Source organism: Lissotriton vulgaris, chromosome 1_1 (genome assembly GCF_964263255.1).
Source record: "Lissotriton vulgaris chromosome 1_1, aLisVul1.2, whole genome shotgun sequence".
In the NCBI taxonomy this organism is placed as follows: domain Eukaryota; kingdom Metazoa; phylum Chordata; class Amphibia; order Caudata; family Salamandridae; genus Lissotriton; species Lissotriton vulgaris.
In genome coordinates, this window is record NC_141685.1 from 920,924,775 (window position 1) to 920,943,844 (window position 19,070).

Genomic DNA, 19,070 nt, shown 5'->3' on the forward strand with positions numbered 1-19,070 from the left:
AGAGGCCCAGGAACCGGCCTTAGGGAGAAGGCGCAGGGGGCGCGGGAAACCGGCCCCTGAAGTTCCCACGGTCCAGGAGGAAGCAGACCTTGAGGGGGATGCCCTGGAGCCTACAGGGGAACAGATTGCCGAACTGGGGTACCTGCCTGAGCTGACCCATTGGCAGCAAGAAGGAGGACCCTCCAGGGAGGAATTCTGCAAGGAGCAGAAAGAATGCCCTTCTCTCGTGGGTATGCGGCAGCAGGCTGCAGACCAGGCCAATGGTGTTCAGGCCAAAACACATTACGTTTACTGGGAGAACGACTTCCTGTATTCAGAGCCTAAGGCTGCTGAACCTGGGTCAGCCCGTGTGCTGGTGGTACCCCAGAAGTTCAGAGCCTTCCTACTGGGTCTGGCTCATGATGTGCCTTTAGCAGGACATTTGGGGATGGACAAGACCTATGACAGGCTTTTCACCCACTTTTACTGGCCCCAAATGCATAAGAGTTCAGACGCTCATTGCAGAACCTGTCCGACTTGCCAGGCAAGTGGGAAGACCGGAGGGAAGAACAAGGCTCCCCTCCAACCCTTCCCTGTGGTCGGTACGCCATTCCAGCGAGTGGGTATTGACATCGTTGGGCCTCTGGACCCCAAGACAGCCATGGGCAACAGGTTCCTCCTGGTCTTGGTGGATCATGCCACCCGGTACCCTGAAGCCATCCCAGCCAACAGTGACGGCCCCCGTGGTGGGACGTGCACTGATGGGAATTTTCTCACGAGTAGGATTCCCTCTAGAGGTGGTGAGCGACAGGGGGACCAACTTCATATCCAAGTATATGAAGTCCCTTTGGCAAGAGTGTGGCGTAACGTATAAGTTCACCACACCTTACCATCCCCAAGGTAACGGGTTGGTTGAAAGATTCAACCGAACCCTGAAGGGCATGATCATGGGCCTAGAAGGTCCGATGAGGCGTAAGTGGGACGTCCTCTTACCATGCCTACTCTTTGCATATCGCGAGGTACCACAGAAGTCCCTAGGGTTCAGCCCATTTGAGCTACTGTACGGTCACCCCGTGAGAGGACCACTGAGTTTGGTAAAGGAAGGCTGGGAGCAATCTCCCAGGAAACCTCCCCAGAATGTATATAGCTACATGCTGGCCTTCAGAAACCAGACCAGACGCTTCAGACAACTTGCCGAGGCAAATCTGGAAGCGAGCCAGGAGGAGATGAAGCGGTGGTACGACCAGAATGCCACTCTGGTCGAGCTTCAGCCTGGACAAGAGGTGTATGTCCTGGCCCCAGTGGAGCCCTGTGCCCTTCAAGATAAGTGGACAGGCCCATTCGAGGTTGTGGAGCGCAAGAGCCCCGTGACATACTTGGTGGACATGAAGACGCCCAGGAACCCTTTGCGGGTCCTACATGTCAACCGCCTCAAGCCCCACTTACGAAGGTCCGAAGTGGGCATGTTGTTGGCAACTGATGACGGAATGGAGGAGGAGTCGGAGCCTCTTCCTGACCTCTTAGTGGCCTGTGAGAAAGACGGGTCAGTGGATGGAGTTAACCTCTCACCCACCCTGACCCCCGAACAACAGGAAGACTGCCGCCAGTTGCTGGGGCAGTTTCCAGATCTGTTCTCCCTGGTTCCGAGTGTCACAGATTGGTGCGTCCATGATGTGGACACTGGAGACAGCTTACCTGTGAAGCATAAGGCTTACAGAGTGACTGACAGGGTCCGGGCCTGCATCAAGGAGGAGGTCTCCAAGATGCTTGCCCTGGGGGTGGTTGAGTCTTCCAGCAGTCCTTGGTCCAGCCCCGTGGTCTTGGTTCCGAAGGCTGCTGCGCCGGGAGCCACACCCGAACTCCGGTTCTGTGTGGACTACAGAGGACTCAACTCAGTCACGAAGACTGACGCGCACCCCATCCCCAGAGCTGATGAGCTCATTGATCGGCTAGGGGCTGCTCGGTTCCTCAGTACGTTTGATTTGACGTCTGGGTACTGGCAGATCGCCTTGACCGATGGGGCAAAGGAGAGGTCAGCATTCTCTACACCAGATGGGCATTTCCAGTTCCGGGTTATGCCATTTGGAATGAAGAATGCCCCTGCCACCTTTCAGAGATTGGTCAACCAGGTGTTGGCTGGGCTGGACGAGTTCAGTGCCGCCTACCTGGATGACATCGCAGTGTTCAGTGGCACCTGGCCAGAACACCTGCGACACCTCTGGGAAGTGTTGATGGCCCTGCGCAGAGCAGGCCTCACAATCAAGGCAAGCAAGTGCCAGATTGGGCAGGGTTCAGTGGTGTACTTGGGACACCAAGTTGGGAGTGGCAAGGTAGCACCCTTGCAACCCAAGATTGAGACCATCCTGGCTTGGGAACCCCCCCAAGACCCAGACTGCAGTACGAGCCTTCCTGGGGCTCACTGGGTATTACAGGAGGTTTGTCAAGGGCTATGGCACGATCGTGACCCCCTTGACAGAGCTGACTTCGAAGAAGCAGCCCAGGAATGTGATTTGGACTGACACCTGTCAGAAGGCTTTTGACACCCTGAAGACTGCCATGTGCACGGCGCCCGTGCTCCTGGCTCCTGATTTCTCCAAGGAATTCATAGTGCAAACAGACGCTTCAGAGCATGGTGTAGGGGCTGTTCTTTCACGGATGACTGAGGAGGGCTTTGACCAACCCGTAGCCTTCATAAGTAGGAGGTTACTTCCACGGGAAAGTAGGTGGAGTGCAATAGAGCGTGAAGCATTTGTTGTGGTCTGGGCGCTGAAGAAGCTAAGACCCTACCTGTTTGGGTCTCACTTCCGAGTTCAGACGGACCACAGGCCCCTCAGATGGTTGATGCAAATGAGGGGTGAGAACCCGAAACTGTTGAGGTGGTCCATTTCTCTACAGAGTATGGACTTTACGGTGGAACACCGCCCTGGCACCGATCACGCCAACGCTGACGGTCTGTCCAGATTTTTCCGCCTTAGTGATGTGGAACTCCCTGGGGAAGGGTAGTTCCCGCCACATTTCAGCTGGAGGGGACACATGTTAGACCTGGCACCTTGGCGTGAGTCTCCCTTCCACTTTTTGCTGATGTGCCTCCGATGTTTTGCTGGTTTTCCGATACTCAGGGCACTGCGCCACGGCTGACCCGTGCCGCAGTGCAAGTGCTCTCTACTGTAAATTGTACATGCGATTGGTATCCATGATTGGTTCATTGGATTTACTGTTAGTCCCTAGTAAAGTGCACTAGGAGTGCCGGGGCTTGTAGATGCCAATACTGCTGGTGGGCCTGCAGCGCTGGTTGCGCCACCCACCGAAGCAGCCGTAAAGATGTGTCTGGGAACTGCGACCGCAGAACCCGCGTGCGGTCTCGTACTGTCACGATAGCTGTGCAAGTGCACCCACTTGCCAGCCCCCGAACCTTCCCTTGACTACATATTAGTCACCCCTATGGTAGGCCTGCGGGCAGGGTGCGTTGTAGGTGTAAGGTAGGACAAGCCCTGATGTGTGTGGCATGTCCTAGTAGTGACTTACAACCAAGACCGTATTTCACTATTGAAGGCTACCTGCTCCATTAGGCCAGACTGAGCTGCTGGAATTATTACACCCTATAATCCCAGCAGGCTCAAGGAGCATGGTAGCGAGTCGTGTTTAGTATGCCTGAACTCAGGATGATAAAATATTTCTTTTAGTAAAGTTTATTTTAGTATCCTGGGTTTGCAAATGCTACTTTTAGAAAGTTAGCATTTGCTTGCCTAACCATTTCAGCCCGCCTCTGCTGGTATGTGTATCTGACTGTCTGGGACGTGTGAGTGACAGGGCTGGGAGGATGACAGGTGGTGAATGCGCAGATTACACCTTAGTGGGAGGTAGGAGTGCCTCTTGACTCGAACTGTAGCTGTGCTCTGCCACCACAATGCTGGCTCCACCCTCCTGGGGAGCGACTGATGAATCAGCCGGCACCTGGCCCAGGAAGGGCGAAGCCCCCATCAACAAGGTACTCTGGCCGCCCCTGTCTGCACAATGCTGGCTCCACCTCCTGTGGGGCGTCTGATGCGCCTGCCCCTCACACTGAAAGCAGAAGCCGGAGTACACCCACCAGGGTACTCAAGGACTGAGAGTGGCTATGCAAAGGCCCCCCTGGCCTGCGAGAACAAAAGAAATGCCATATAAAAGACGGAGCCCTGCTCCTTGAAAATTAGATCCTGTTTGGGCTACAGAAGGAACTCTGCCCGACGAGAAGGACCGGGAAGGACAAGGAAGAGTGCTGTCTCTTGCCTGTGTCTGGTGCCTTGCTGCCGAAGGAGAGGAAAAGGAAAGACTACGAGAAGACTTTTGCTTTACAAGACTTTGTGCCAAACTCTGCTAAAAGATCTCCGAGGGCTTGCAACTGAACTTGCCCCCTGACCAGCGCCCCAGGACCAGTGGGCGCTACACCCTGAAGAAAGCGACTGCGTGTGCTGCTTATCGCTGCAGTACCGACGGAGGAATCTCCTCCAAGGCAACGACATCCACCTGACCACCGTGACCGGGACCCAAAGCAACAGCGAAAGCAAAGTGAGGACCAGCCGCCGCTGGCCCGAACACCGTGACCGCAACTGCACCGGGAGCCCGAGAGCAAAGCGAAGGAGGACCCGTCCGGCCCAAGCTCTCGAGTTGACTGCGCCACGAGCAGCCAATCCACTTGCAAAGACGGACAGTTGCCCTGTGAGGTCCCCTAGGTCGGTACCTTGCCCGACAGCTCAGCTGTGAGCGCACAGCTGCACCGGCACTTGGCTGGGTACGTCCTGCACTTGAGGACCGTACTGCCACTTGCCGCCACCACGCAGCCGCCGCCTACAAGGTCGGAGCGGACGACGAGGAGAGGACCCTGCCGCCACAGAACACCGCTGCCCCGGATGACCCGTGAACTGCTCGGCTGAGAGCCGCAACGAACAGCGACCCCAGGAAGGCACCGCGATGTGGGACAGATCCCCTGGAAGCCGCCTGCTCCACAAGAACTTTGTTGAACTGGGCAGAAGGCCCTAAAGAACTCTTATTGCTAGAAAGAACTGTGGCAACCTGAACTAAGTAACTTGGAACCTCTATTTGAAAGTCTGATAACTGTATTCATAAGCCTGCTTAAAATCTATATAAAGATATATATTTTTACAGAATACAGTCTGGTCTCATTGTGTGGTGGGTTGGTTGTGACGGTGTAATATCGCAAGTGTTTAACCCTATGTGCCCCAAAGATTAGCCTACGACTGCTTAAGCCACACTACCTAGAGGGTAAGCAGAGGTTGTCTGGGAGGTAACCCTCAGCCCTGACGAGGAAGAGAGAGTCCCTACTTGTCGCTTGTGTTGCACTGCGCCAACTAGAGCCTCCCCCTTCCTACAGATCTGAAGGGGGTGGGGGGGGTTGATCGCTGGGAGTGTTCTCGAAGCTGTTGTGAATGTCGGCAATTTTGTTGTAGAAGAAGGAGGATAACGCATCGCAGAGGTTTTGGGAGGGAGTGATGTTGTTAGATGCTGCGGTGGGGTTGGTGAATTCTTTGACGATGTTGAAAAGTTCCTTGCTGTTGTGGGTGTTGTTGTCGAGACGATCCTTGAATGCTGATTTCTTGGTGGATCGAATCAGTTGGTGGTGTTTGCGGGTGGCTGCCTTGAGGGTGGCCATGTTGTCGGTGGTTGGGTTTTTTCTCCATGTTTTCTCCAGGGTGCGGCATAGCTTCTTGGATTTTTTAAGGTCATCATTGAACCAGGGAGCCTTTTTGCTGCCTGATTTGATCTGGTGCTTTTTCAGGGGTGCTAATTCGTCAGCACTGTGGGTGATCCATTGCTTGAGATTGGTGGCCGCTTGGTTTGGGTCCAGTGATAGGGTGGGAGGGTTTTGGTTGAGTGATGTGAGGAGTTGGTCAGAGGTGATTTTGTTCCAGTTTCTCCGAGGAATAGGTTGTGGGCGGTTGTGGGTCAAGGTGGTTTTGTAGCTGAAGTGAACACAGCTGTGATCCGTCCAATGGAGTGCTGTGGTGCGATCGAAGGAAATGTGCTTGCTGGAGGTGAAGATAGGGTCGAGCGTGTGTCCGGCTACATGGGTGGGGGTGTCAACAAGTTGTTTGAGTCCAAGATTGGCCAGGTTGTCCAGAAAGGTGGAGGTGTTGCTGTCGTGTTTGTTTTCAAGGTGGTAGTTGAGGTCTCCTAAAAGAATGTAGTTCTCGGAGGCGAGGGCATGTGGGCTGACGAAGTCAGTGATGTCATCGCTGAATTGAGTGCGGGTTCCTGGAGGCCTGTAGATGAGGGTGCCTCTAAGTGTGGTCCTAGGGTCGGTGTGGATCTGAAAGTGGAGATGTTCGGCGGTTGCAAGATTATTGTCGGAGCTGGTCGTGATTTTGATGGTGTTCCTATGGATGATGGCGATGCCTCCTCCTGTTTGATTGGAGCGGTCTTTCCGGATAATCTTGTAAGCGTCCGGTATGGCTATGGCGATGTCGGGTGCTGATGATGTGTTCATCCATGTTTCTGTAAGGAAGGCGATGTCCGGTGACGCAGTGTCAAGTAGGTCCCAGAGTTCAGTTGCGTTTCTGTGGACCGAGCGGGTGTTCAGCAGGATGCACTTCAGGTGGTTAGAGTCGGAGCTGTGTATGGAGAAAGTGGATTTGGTGAGGGTCCTGAAGCAGTTGAACTTGCAGGAGAGGCAGGCGAATGGGCCGTAGGTACATCCTGGGGTGGCTTCGCAGCATTGTGGTGTGCGTCCGGGGTTGAGGGCGAGGAGAGTTGCGGTATCATATGTGAATCTAGTGGGCTGGGTACGGCGGGGACCAGGGGTTCTGGCACTGGGCGCGGTCCAGGCGCGGACGGGCGTAGACGGGCTTACCTTTGGCGCAACTTCGGCACGCATGGGGCGCGACCGCTGCGCGTGAACGCTGCCCGCAAAGGCATCTGTCATATATGGATAGTGGAAGGGGAGGGGCGAGGGAGGGTCAGCTGGGAGGCGGGATCGGGCGGAGAGGACGGGCTCCGAGGCACAAACAACAAACAAAATGGCATCTAAGTGAAATTGGCAACAGGATGGGGCACACCGAGTGAATGGCGACTTCAACACACTCAATATGAATTAAAACAGTCGACAATGCGTTTAGCACTCAAGCGCTATGCTAAGTAGCAGCTAGCAGAGACAACAGCTGGGCATGCGTATGTAAGACCAGGATAGTGCTAAAATCGGCAAAGCGCTATTAATAAATAATATACACACGCTTGGGGCTTCTATTAATTCAGCGCTATGACAAGCAGCAAATTATTACAAAACGAGTATCACAGAGCAAAGCAGCGAGTTCATCAACGATACCACTGGAGCAGGGAGCGACCGCTTCTGAGAGCGTCAGGACGGTCATGAATGCATAAATGCACTCCACATAATACCACTCAGTGCCACATAATTATATGCTACCTAATTACACCGCACTCAATGCAACATACACTCCAAATAATACCACTCAGGGCCATATATTTACACGCCACATAATTACACTCTACTCAATGCAACATAAATACACCCCACATAATACCACTCAGTACCACAATCACACGTCACAATTACACTCTATACAATGCAACATAAATAAACTCCACATAATACCACTCAGTGCCACATAGTAACACACGAAATAATTACACTCTACTCAATGCAACATAAATACACTCCACATCCCCCTATGCTGCGCCCCCTCCTGTCTGAGTACATTCCTAGAAGATCGCTCCGTTCAGAGGGGCAACATCTTGCGATCATTCCTCGCACTAGACTGGCCAGAGTAGGCAGCCGTTCCTTCAGTTTCCTGGCTGCCAAGTTATGGAATAGTCTGCCCGAAGCCATCCGGGGTATACAGGATCTCTTAGCCTTCAGAAAGGCCGTCAAAACTCATCTCTTTCAATAATTTGTCACTTATCTGCGCCTCTTTCTCTCTGCATTTTGTCTGTTCGCAGCGCCGGGACGCCCCTTGGCTGGGGCAGCCGTGCGCTATACAAATCACCATAACATTAACATTAACATTAACATAATACCACTCAGTAGCACATAATTACAGTTCACATAATTACACTGTATTTAATGCAACATAAATACACTCCACATAATAACACTATGCCACAGAATTACACGCCACATAATTACACTCTACTCAGTGCAACATAAATATACCCCACATACCACTCAGTGCCACACAATCACAAGCCACATAATTACATTCTACTCAATGCAACATAAGTTCAGGAATTTATATAGCGCACTACTCACCCAGAGGGTCTCAAGGCGCTTGGGGAAGGGGTTCATTATTTGTCGAATAGCCAGGTTTTAAGTTCTTTTCTGAAGGAGATGTGGTTTTGAGTAAGGCGGAGGTGAGTGGGGAGTGAGTTCCAGGTCTTGGCAGCCAGGAAGGAGAAGGATCCGCCACCCATGGTGGATTTTCGGATGCGCGGGACTGCGGCGAGGGCTTGATTGGACGATCTTAGTTGGCGGGTGGGTGTGTAGAAGGACAGTCGAGTGTTGAGGCATTCGGGTACTAGATTGTAGAGGGCCTTGTGTGCGTGGGTGAGAAGACGGAACGTAATTCTCTTGTTGACGGGAAGCCAGTGGAGGTCTTTTAGGTGTCCGGTGATGTGATCTTGGTGCAGGATGTCCAATATGAGTCTCGCTGATGCGTTTTGGATGTGTTGGAGTTTTTTCTGTAATTTTGCTGTGATTCCGGCGTATAGTGTGTTACCATAATCCAGTCGACTCGTGACCAGTGCGTGGGTGACAGTCTTTCTTGTCTCGAGGGGGATCCAGCGGAAGATCTTTTTGAGAATGCGAAGTACGTTGAAGCAGGAGGATGAGACTGCATTGACTTGTCTGGACATCGAGAGAGAGGAGTCTAGGATAAAGCCAAGGTTATGTGCGTGGTCTGTGGGTGTGGGTGCTGTGCCCAGAGCAGAAGGCCACCAAGAGTCGTCCCAGGCAGAGGGGGAAGATCCTAGGATGAGCACCTCCGTTTTGTCTGAGTTGAGTTTGAGGCGGCTATGTTTCATCCATTCGGCAACTTCTTTCATGCCTTCATGGAGATTGGTTTTGGCGGTGTTAGGGTCTTTGGTGAGGGAAAGGATTAACTGGGTGTCGTCGGCGTAAGAGATGATGTTGAGGTTGTGTTGGCGCGCGATGGATGCGAGTGGGCTCATGTAAACGTTGAAGAGGGTGGGACTGAGCGATGATCCTTGTGGTACTCCACAAATGACTTCAGTGGCCTCTGAGTTGAATGGGGGAAGTCGGACTCTTTGAGTTCTCCCGGCGAGGAATGAGATGATCCAGCCCAAGACTTTTCCTTGTATGCCGATGTTGCTGAGGCGTTGTATAAGGGTGCTGTGGCAGACTGTGTCGAAGCGGCGGAGAGGTCGAGTAGAATGAGGGCCGCTGTTTCTCCGTTATCCAGTAGTGTTCGGATGTCGTCTGTCGCTGAAATGAGGGCGGTTTCGGTGCAGTGTTTGGCTCGAAATCCAGATTGAGAGGGATCGAGGGAGTTGTTGGATTCAAGGAAGGCGGCGAGCTGGCTGTTGACGGCTTTCTCAATGACTTTGGCGGGGAAAGGGAGGAGGGATATGGGTCGGTAGTTTTTAAGTTCGGAGGGGTCTGCTGTGGGTTTCTTCAAGAGGGCGCTGAGTTCGGCGTGTTTCCAGATTTCTGGGAAGGTGGCAGAGTTGAACGAGCAGTTGATGACATCACGGAGATGGGGTGCGATGATGGAGTCAGCTTTGTTGAAGATGTGGTGGGGGCAGGGGTCAGTTGGCGAGCCAGAGTGGATTGAGTTCATTAGGCGGATGGTGTCTTCAGTGGTGATTGGGTTCCAGGCGCTGAGGTTGTTAGTTGGCGGTGTAGGATCTGAAGGGGGTGGGGGGGTTGATCGCTGGGAGTGTTCTCGAAGCTGTTGTGAATGTCGGCAATTTTGTTGTAGAAGAAGGAGGATAACGCATCACAGAGGTTTTGGGAGGGAGTGATGTCGTTAGATGCTGCGGTGGGGTTGGTGAATTCTTTGACGATGTTGAAAAGTTCCTTGCTGTTGTGGGTGTTGTTGTCGAGACGATCCTTGAATGCTGATTTCTTGGTGGATCGAATCAGTTGGTGGTGTTTGCGGGTGGCTGCCTTGAGGGTGGCCATGTTGTCGGTGGTTGGGTTTTTTTCTCCATGTTTTCTCCAGGGTGCGGCATAGCTTCTTGGATTTTTTAAGGTCATCATTGAACCAGGGAGCCTTTTTGCTGCCTGATTTGATCTGGTGCTTTTTCAGGGGTGCTAATTCGTCAGCACTGTGGGTGATCCATTGCTTGAGATTGGTGGCCGCTTGGTTTGGGTCCAGTGAGAGGGTGGGAGGGTTTTGGTTGAGTGATGTGAGGAGTTGGTCGGAGGTGATTTTGTTCCAGTTTCTCTGAGGAATAGGTTGTGGGCGGTTGTGGGTCAAGGTGGTTTTGTACCTGAAGTGAACACAGCTGTGATCAGTCCAATGGAGTGCTGTGGTGCGATCGAAGGAAATGTGCTTGCTGGAGGTGAAGATAGGGTCGAGCGTGTGTCCGGCTACATGGGTGGGGGTGTCAACAAGTTGTTTGAGTCCAAGATTGGCCAGGTTGTCCAGAAGGGTGGAGGTGTTGCTGTCGTGTTTGTTTTCAAGGTGGTAGTTGAGGTCTCCTAAAAGAATGTAGTTCTCGGAGGCGAGGGCATGTGGGCTGACGAAGTCAGTGATGTCATCGCTGAATTGAGTGCGGGTTCCTGGAGGCCTGTAGATGAGGGTGCCTCTAAGTGTGGTCCTAGGGTCGGTGTGGATCTGAAAGTGGAGATGTTCGGCGGTTGCAAGATTATCGTCGGAGCTGGTCGTGATTTTGATGGTGTTCCTATGGATGATGGCGATGCCTCCTCCTGTTTGATTGGAGCGGTCTTTTCGGATAATCTTGTAAGCGTCCGGTATGGCTATGGCAATGTCGGGTGCTGATGATGTGTTCATCCATGTTTCTGTAAGCAAGGCGATGTCCGGTGACGCAGTGTCGAGTAGGTCCCAGAGTTCAGTTGCGTTTCTGTGGACCGAGCGGGTGTTCAGCAGGATGCACTTCAGGTGGTTAGAGTCGGAGCTGTGTATGGAGAAAGTGGATTTGGTGAGGGTCCTGAAGCAGTTGAACTTGCAGGAGAGGCAGGCGAATGGGCCGTAGGTACGTCCTGGGGTGGCTTCGCAGCATTGTGGTGTGCGTCCGGGGTTGAGGGCGAGGAGAGTTGCGGTATCATATGTGAATCTAGTGGGCTGGGTACGGCGAAGACCAGGGGTTCTGGCAATGGGCGCGGTCCAGGCGCGGACGGGCGTAGACGGGCTTACCTTTGGCGCACCTTCGGCACGCATGGGGCGCGACAGCTGCGCGTGAACGCTGCGCGCAATGGCATCTGTCATATATGGATAGTGGAAGGGGAGGGGCGAGGGAGGGTCAGCTGGGAGGCGGAATCGGGCGGAGAGGACGGGCTCCGAGGCACAAACAACAAACAAAATGGCATCCAAGTGAAATTGGCAACAGGATGGGGCACACCGAGTGAATGGCGACTTCAACACACTCAATATGAATTAAAACACTCGACAATGCGTTTAGCACTCAACCGCTATGCTAAGTAGCAGCTAGCAGAGACAACAGCTGGGCATGCGAATGTAAGACCAGGATAGTGCTAAAATCGGCAAAGCGCTATTAATAAATAATATACACACGCTTGGGGCTTCTATTAATTCAGCGCTATGACAAGCAGCAAATTATTACAAAACGAGTATCACAGAGCAAAGCAGCGAGTTCATCAACGATACCACTGGAGCAGGGAGTGACCGCTTCTGAGAGCGTCAGGACGGTCATGAATGCATAAATGCACTCCACATAATACCACTCAGTGCCACATAATTATATGTTACCTAATTACACCGCACTCAATGCAACATACACTCCAAATAATACCACTCAGGGCCATATATTTACACGCCACATAATTACACTCTACTCAATGCAACATAAATACACCCCACATAATACCACTCAGTACCACAATCACACGTCACAATTACACTCTATACAATGCAACATAAATAAACTCCACATAATACCACTCAGTGCCACATAGTAACACACGAAACCATAATACCACTCAGTGGCACATAATTACAGTTCACATAATTACACTGTATTTAATGCAACATAAATACACTCCACATAATAACACTATGCCACAGAATTACACGCCACATAATTACACTCTACTCAGTGCAACATAAATACACCCCACATACCACTCAGTGCCACACTATTACAAGCACATAATTACATTCTACTCAATGCAACATAAATACACTCCACATAATACCACTCAGTACCACATAATTACAGGCCACATAATTAAACTCTACTCAATGCAACATAAATACGCTCAATATAATACCACTCAGTGCCACAGAATTACACACCACATATTTACAGTCCACTCAATGCAACATAAATACACTCAACATAATACCACTCAATACCACATAAATAGCACTGAGGGAATTGGTGGGAGGTCATACATACACAATAGCTTCTATTTATAGCCCTAACGAACAACAGGAAACCATCTTTCAGGACTCGCTGAACACGATTCTTGAATTTCCAGATGAAGATTTGGTGGTTGGGGGAGACTTCAACCTGGCCCCAGACGCTCAGATGGATAGATTGGCTCGCCGTGTGGGACACTCTGGATCCCTCTTGGAATCTATGGTACAGAGGCTTTGGGAGATTGGGCTTACAGACTCTTCGAGACACCGCTACCCAACGGCTCAGGATTACACCTTCATTTCCACGGCACACCAAACCTATGCGCGCATAGACCTGTTCTGGAACTTCCCAACGGTCCCGAAGGCTACGGAGGACGTTGCCATTGGGACAGAGGTGCTCTCTGATCACTCACTGGTTTCCCTGGTGTTGCTTTTGCTCGGGGATCTCCTTGCCAAAGAACATGGAGGTTGAACCTTAAATTACTCGCATATGATTCTAATATCACTGAGATACGTACCACTATACAAATTATTTAGCAACCAATGATGATGACTCAGTTGCGGTCCCCTTAGTGTGGGATTCACTGAAAGCAGTCTTAAGGGGCCGGTTTATAGCTATCGCAGCTGGATTGAATAAAGAGAGGAGGGATAATCGGGGACACCTGGAGATCCAGATTACGGAGTTGGAAGGGGTCCACCCCAGGACAGGGGCAATCCAAACACGTCGGCTACTTAATATGACAAGCAAACAGCCAAGGGCCCTTGTTCTGGATTGGGCAAATTACGCCCTTCTACGCACCAGACAGTGCTACTGCAAAGGGGAGAATAAGGCCGGGAAACTCCTAGCACACTTGCTTCAAGTCCAGACAAATGCTCGCCGAATAATAGAGATTAGGAATGGCCGCGGAGAGATCCTCCGGTCGGATAAAGACATTGTGACCGAATTTGAGTCCTTCTATACCGCCATCTACACAGCGGATCAGCTAGATCAGTCAGCGGCTGCAGAATACATTTGCGGGGCCCCAGTGTCCCCCCTCCCGTCCACAGATGCGGCCAAGCTGAAAGTGGACATCCGCCCTGAGAAGGTCCTGCGGGCAATACAGGGTGTTACCCCTGGGAAAGCCCGGGAGAGGACGGCTTTTTGGAGGACTTCTACAAAGTTTTTGCGTCTGATCTTATTCCCATCATAATCCGATTGTTCAATACTTTTAGTGCGACTTGGAGTTTGGCTCCGTCGATGTGAATGGCTGAGATGGTCGTGATCCCTAAGCCTGGAAAGGACCCTTAGACTGTGCATCATACCATCCTATATCCCTTCTAAATGTGGACCTGAAGATGTGTGCCAGTATTCTGGTGGCACGGCTCGCTCCCCACATGAAAGGAATGGTGGGGCCGTATCAATTGGGGTTTATCCCAGAACTAAATTGTAGCGACGGGACTAGGCGACTTTGCCACCTTCTGGATAAAACTCAGCGCACGCAGATTCCTGCGGTGCTCTTGTCGGTGGACACCGAGAAGGCATTTGACCGTGTCCACTGGCCCTACCTGTGTCATGTCCTACACAGATTCGGCATTGGGAAGCGATACATGAAGTGGGTGGACTGCATATACAGCAGACCAGAGGCTGTCATTAGAGTAAATGGAGTTGCCTTCCATCTCTTCCGGATTGGTAGAGGCACTAGACAGGGGTGCCCACTCTCTCCTCTACTCCTTGCACTCTATATGGGGCCATTCGCCAAACAAGTTAGGCTGCTCCCTACCATTACTGGGATTCGGATGGAGGATAGAGAGCATAAGATTTTGCTTTATGCAGATTAAGTAGTGCTCGTTCTCACACAGCCGCTGCTCTCCCTGCCCCCCTCCCCCCTATTGACGGAGATAGAGGCCTTTAGCACTGACTCAGGCTTTAAAATCAACCTTCGGAAGACACAGGCCCTTAGCCTAACCCTTCCCACAGCAGACCAGCAACGACTGGAGACACAATTCCCATTCGCATGGATTTCCAGTGGCATTACATAACTAGGGCTGCAGATTTTCCCCACAACTGAGAAGATTGCCCAGGTGAACTATTCAGAGATCCTAGCTAAAGTACAAAGGAAACGCCTTATCTGGAAGAAACACACAATATTATGGATGGGCAGACTGGCTGCTATCAAAATGACTCTCTTACCCCGTATCTTATATATAATGCAGACACTTCTGCTACATCCTCCGCCTAGAATACTGGCTCAGCTTCAGCAACTCATTGGGGGTTTCATTGCACTCTGATACCCTCTTGGGTCAAGTTTGCGCTAAAGAAAATTTTACAAATAAATAAAAAAAATATGGGGAGGTAAAAAGGCACGCATGGCTCGACACTTGATGTATCTCAGACAAGAGGATGGGGGACTCAGGGTCCCGCACCTGGGGCAATACTTTGAGGCAGCGCAATTACGCTGCATGACAGAGTGGTATAAACTGGAATTGGAAAAGCACTGGTGCTTTATTGACCGTGCTATTGCAGGCATGCATATTTGGAGGGTGCCCTGGCTCCCCAAACGACATTGCCCGCCCGGAGTATACATCTCCACAGTCCTGAGGTCCACCATGAGGGTCTGTGATAGGGTGTAGGAGAAGTGTGGGCTTTCGACCGCTATGTCACCCCTGACCCCCTTCATGGGCAACTCTGACTCCCCCCCCTAACAAAGGGAATGCATACTTGAAATGGCAAGAGGCCAACTGCAAATGAATACGGGACCTTTTTGACGAACGGAGTGTTATGGACTTCTCCCAACTAGTGTCAGGATTTGAGATCCCCCGAGACAATACCTGGCAGTGCGCCATTAGGTCAACCAACCCCAGGTACATCCCCACGCAAGCCACCCCTCACTAAATTTGAGCTCTGGCTCATCACCCATCACTCAGATAAACGCTTACAGCCCGACATTTACACCTTTCTGAACAAAGCTAAAAGTAACAATAAGTCCCAGGCGCAGCAAAGGTGGGAATCAGAATTGGAGCAGGAATTTTCTCCAAAAGAATGGTGAGACATTATTCATAGGGCCAGAACCTCCTGCTGTAGTACTGCAGGTAAGGAAATGTTTTTAAAGATTGCACATTCCTGGTATTATACCCCAGCCCGCATTGCAAGATGGAAACCAGGAGGGGTTGATCTCTGTTGGCGCCGATGTGGACAGTCAGGCACACTAACACACATTCTCTGGCAGTGCCGTAAGATACGGTCCTTCTGGGATTCCATCCTACCGCATATTGACAGCATCTATGACACTGAAATTCCTAGATTCTCCAGCTATATCCTACTGGGACTTCCTAACCCTCTTACATATTCCCTCAGGTCTTGCAGGGGTAGCGCTTTCACCTTAGCGCTAGGGGCGGCTAAGCAAGTGTTACTGTCCAGGTGGGGAACGGAAGACATCCCAACTAAACTGGACTGCTACACAAGGTCTGGGAAGTGGTGGGCATGGAGAGTATTACAGCGGGGTTCTCCCGAATTCTACCCAGATTTGACTAGACATGGGGCTCCACTGTTTCCTATCTATCATCCGAGTTTGTGAAACTTAAGTGCCCACAACACTTTTGGGTACTCAGGCTTACTACCACGACCTCCACCGAAAAGGAAAACACTCACAAGGTCCCAACACTACCTGGACCCTCCATGCTCAGGATACGACCAATACCTAGGCCTCTGACTTTCGCCTCCTCTATCTCCTTGATTCTTTCCTCTCTACCTTCTACAGTATACTCATACTCTTCATTACTCCCCATCGGCCAATGTTTGTAGGTGGTGGTTCTGTTTAACCTTGATACCTAAAACTCAATAAAACAATCTAAACCATAAAGAACACACAAGACACAGTAGTTGTTGGAAAAAATATTGCTGCAGGTTTATTTTGCATAAGAAATATGCCAACATGGTGGGTCAACTCACGGGTTATTCATGGGCAGGCAGCAGTGACACCCCTAAGCTGCCCTGCCCACCTGATGAGCCAAATTGCACTGTCGCCTAACCAATGATTGCTAACCATTTCGGGGGATTACCCCTTACATCCTGTGGACCACCAGTCCACCCATTTACTCACGGCCCTTGAGGGGACGGAGCATATCCAGGCAAGCTCCCAGTTGCTTATTTTTACAACCACCCAAAGGACTAACGGGGTGCAGTTGTTCCTCCAGGGTCCTGCAGTAAGGACTTCCTGGGGTTGTTTGGCATTTGTACCCTTATTGTGCTCCTGAAGATGGTACCCCTATGTACCATTCAGTCTCTGGATTGCCCTGTAACTCCGCCATAGCTCTGGGTATGGCATTCGTCACACCCACTGACCCAAGGGATCACCCAGGTCCAACAGCAACAGGGCCATGCTCACTCTAGACAAATGGCCCCCATCGACATCTAAACATCCCATGGTCTTGGCATGCAGGAGACCATGTTTGATAAAACCAAAAACCCTCTGTTCCGTCAATTTGCGCATGGCTCTGTTTACCCTCCAGCGAGAAATTTCAACAGACCTGGCTCCGTGCCAACCTAACCGTGGAGTGATCTCGGACCACCATAACTCACATGTGCCTAATTGGTTGCTTAACTTACTCATTGTGGATTTCATTGATTGCAGCAGAACCAATCTACCCATGAAAGTCAAGTCATTGCCTTCCAGGTGGATGACCAAGATGTTAGGAGGGGATCCGCCTCCTGCTAATCTGTGCCGCAGCTTCTTCAGCAAGCTGTGCCATCGCATGCCTGGGAACCCCAACCAGACTATCTCGGTGAAAAAAAAAACATGCTTTCAACTCCTGCTTTCAGGTCATTGTGCCCCCCTAGCAATGCAAGAAGGGCCGATCACCCACACCTGTGTTCCTGGCAAAATAAAGAAGTGCAGAGTTGCAAGCACTTTTTATTGAAAACACGGCACACAATTGGCAAACAAATACTAATCAAAATTGAAAACGATATGCTCTGAAACCATATCATATATCATAACTATATCATCAAATCAGGCCCCCCCACTAAGGCAGGCTCCTTAACCTCCTGCAGATCCCTGTCATTCCAGCTGGACCAATTCCCTATCAACCTCTGGCAAATGTTGCCCGTCCCTATCGGGGTACCATGTTGTGTTTTCCCTGTCGAGGCCACGCCTAATTTACAAAGCTCTCCTATCTTATTTGATTTTGAATCAGGTTAAACTAAGCCCTCCTGGTTTGTGGGCTTGTACTTGGCTTAATTTACCCTTTTGTAGGGGTGTCTTTGATACCCTCCCCCCCTAAACATAGCACACAGAGTAAAGAGAATACTTCTGTTACAGACACTAGTATTCCCTTGCTACTCCAGGACAATCCACAATCATTATCTCAAGTGTCAACTAGGAGGGTGCACCATGATGTTGTAAACCTGGACCCCTCCCTCAATTTCTCACTAGAGGAGCCCTCTTTGCTACAGTTGCCTAACCACACTCCTGTGAACAAAAAGAGTAAAGCTCCACAAAAGTATCACGGCAAGAGGCACTACCGAAGAGGAAGAGAGGGGAAAATTTACATCGGGGTAGGCGAACTAAAGTACCCAGAATAGGTATAAGTCCCTCTACTGATCAACCCACGGCAGAACAACAGAAAGATTTGCCCCCACTAGAGTCAAATTTCCGGGAAACAAAGAATTTGCCCAAAACCCAACCCGCTGAAACTGCCCCAAAACATTGCACAGCTGAGGATATAGAACATCTAGTTAGATCCTTACTTCTCCCGGTATTAGAGAGGGTAAAAAGACTTGGTAATCAATTGAATACCCTAGTGGTAGAAACTACTTTAAATACAAAACTCTTAAAAGGTTTAGCAGCCCATAAACTGAATAATACGAGTGGGGGGCAGAAACTGACAAATAATTCTATGACAAGGGATACATCATCCTGTCCTAAAAAGCCTAGTAAGATGACTGAGAAAGTAGTAACAGGCGTTAAGGAGACGGGGGTAGAGGGTCAGTTAGCCATATATCTAATACTCAACCATCGGCCAACCCACAACCAGCTACCAAAGATGCAAACATAGATAAGGCCCAGCCCCTAGATAAGGCCACTAAAAGAATAGGATGTCACATTGACTTGCCACCAGAGGCGGCCCCATATGTTATAGTGCTCACGGGGGTCCCAGAACTTACAAAAGGGAAGAGGGAAGGCTATATAGAGTTAAAAAACAAAGCAATACATTGGCTCAGACAAAAAAGGTCACTGCCTCCCAACATAGACGGAGAAATAGCGCATGTGAGAAGACTAGCTTGGGTAGGATCAAGACCCAAAGACATTAATGGGGACGTAATTATCATTAACTTTAGAGATCGAAGGGTGGTAACGCATATTGCTGATTGGTATCAGGAGCGTGGTGGTAGTGGCATAGCGTCTCGAGCTCTGAGCTACTTCTATCCTGAGGCGTTGTTTACTCCCTGTGGCCCGCGTGGTTTCTCTACTGATTTTAAACATACCGTCAATGCCCCTTATCCCATGAATAGGAATCAACAGAGACCCATCTTCCCGGCTTTTAGGCACGTAGAAAGGCCCACCATTTATCGGGGTG

General features: G+C 50.7%; 1 protein-coding gene across 1 annotated transcript in view; it reads left to right on the forward strand.

The window, feature by feature from the left end:
* The window catches only part of P2RY11 (purinergic receptor P2Y11), a 219,501-nt gene that overhangs the window by 21,663 nt on the left and 178,768 nt on the right, over window positions 1-19,070 (forward strand). The gene's annotated exons all lie outside the window — the stretch shown is intronic.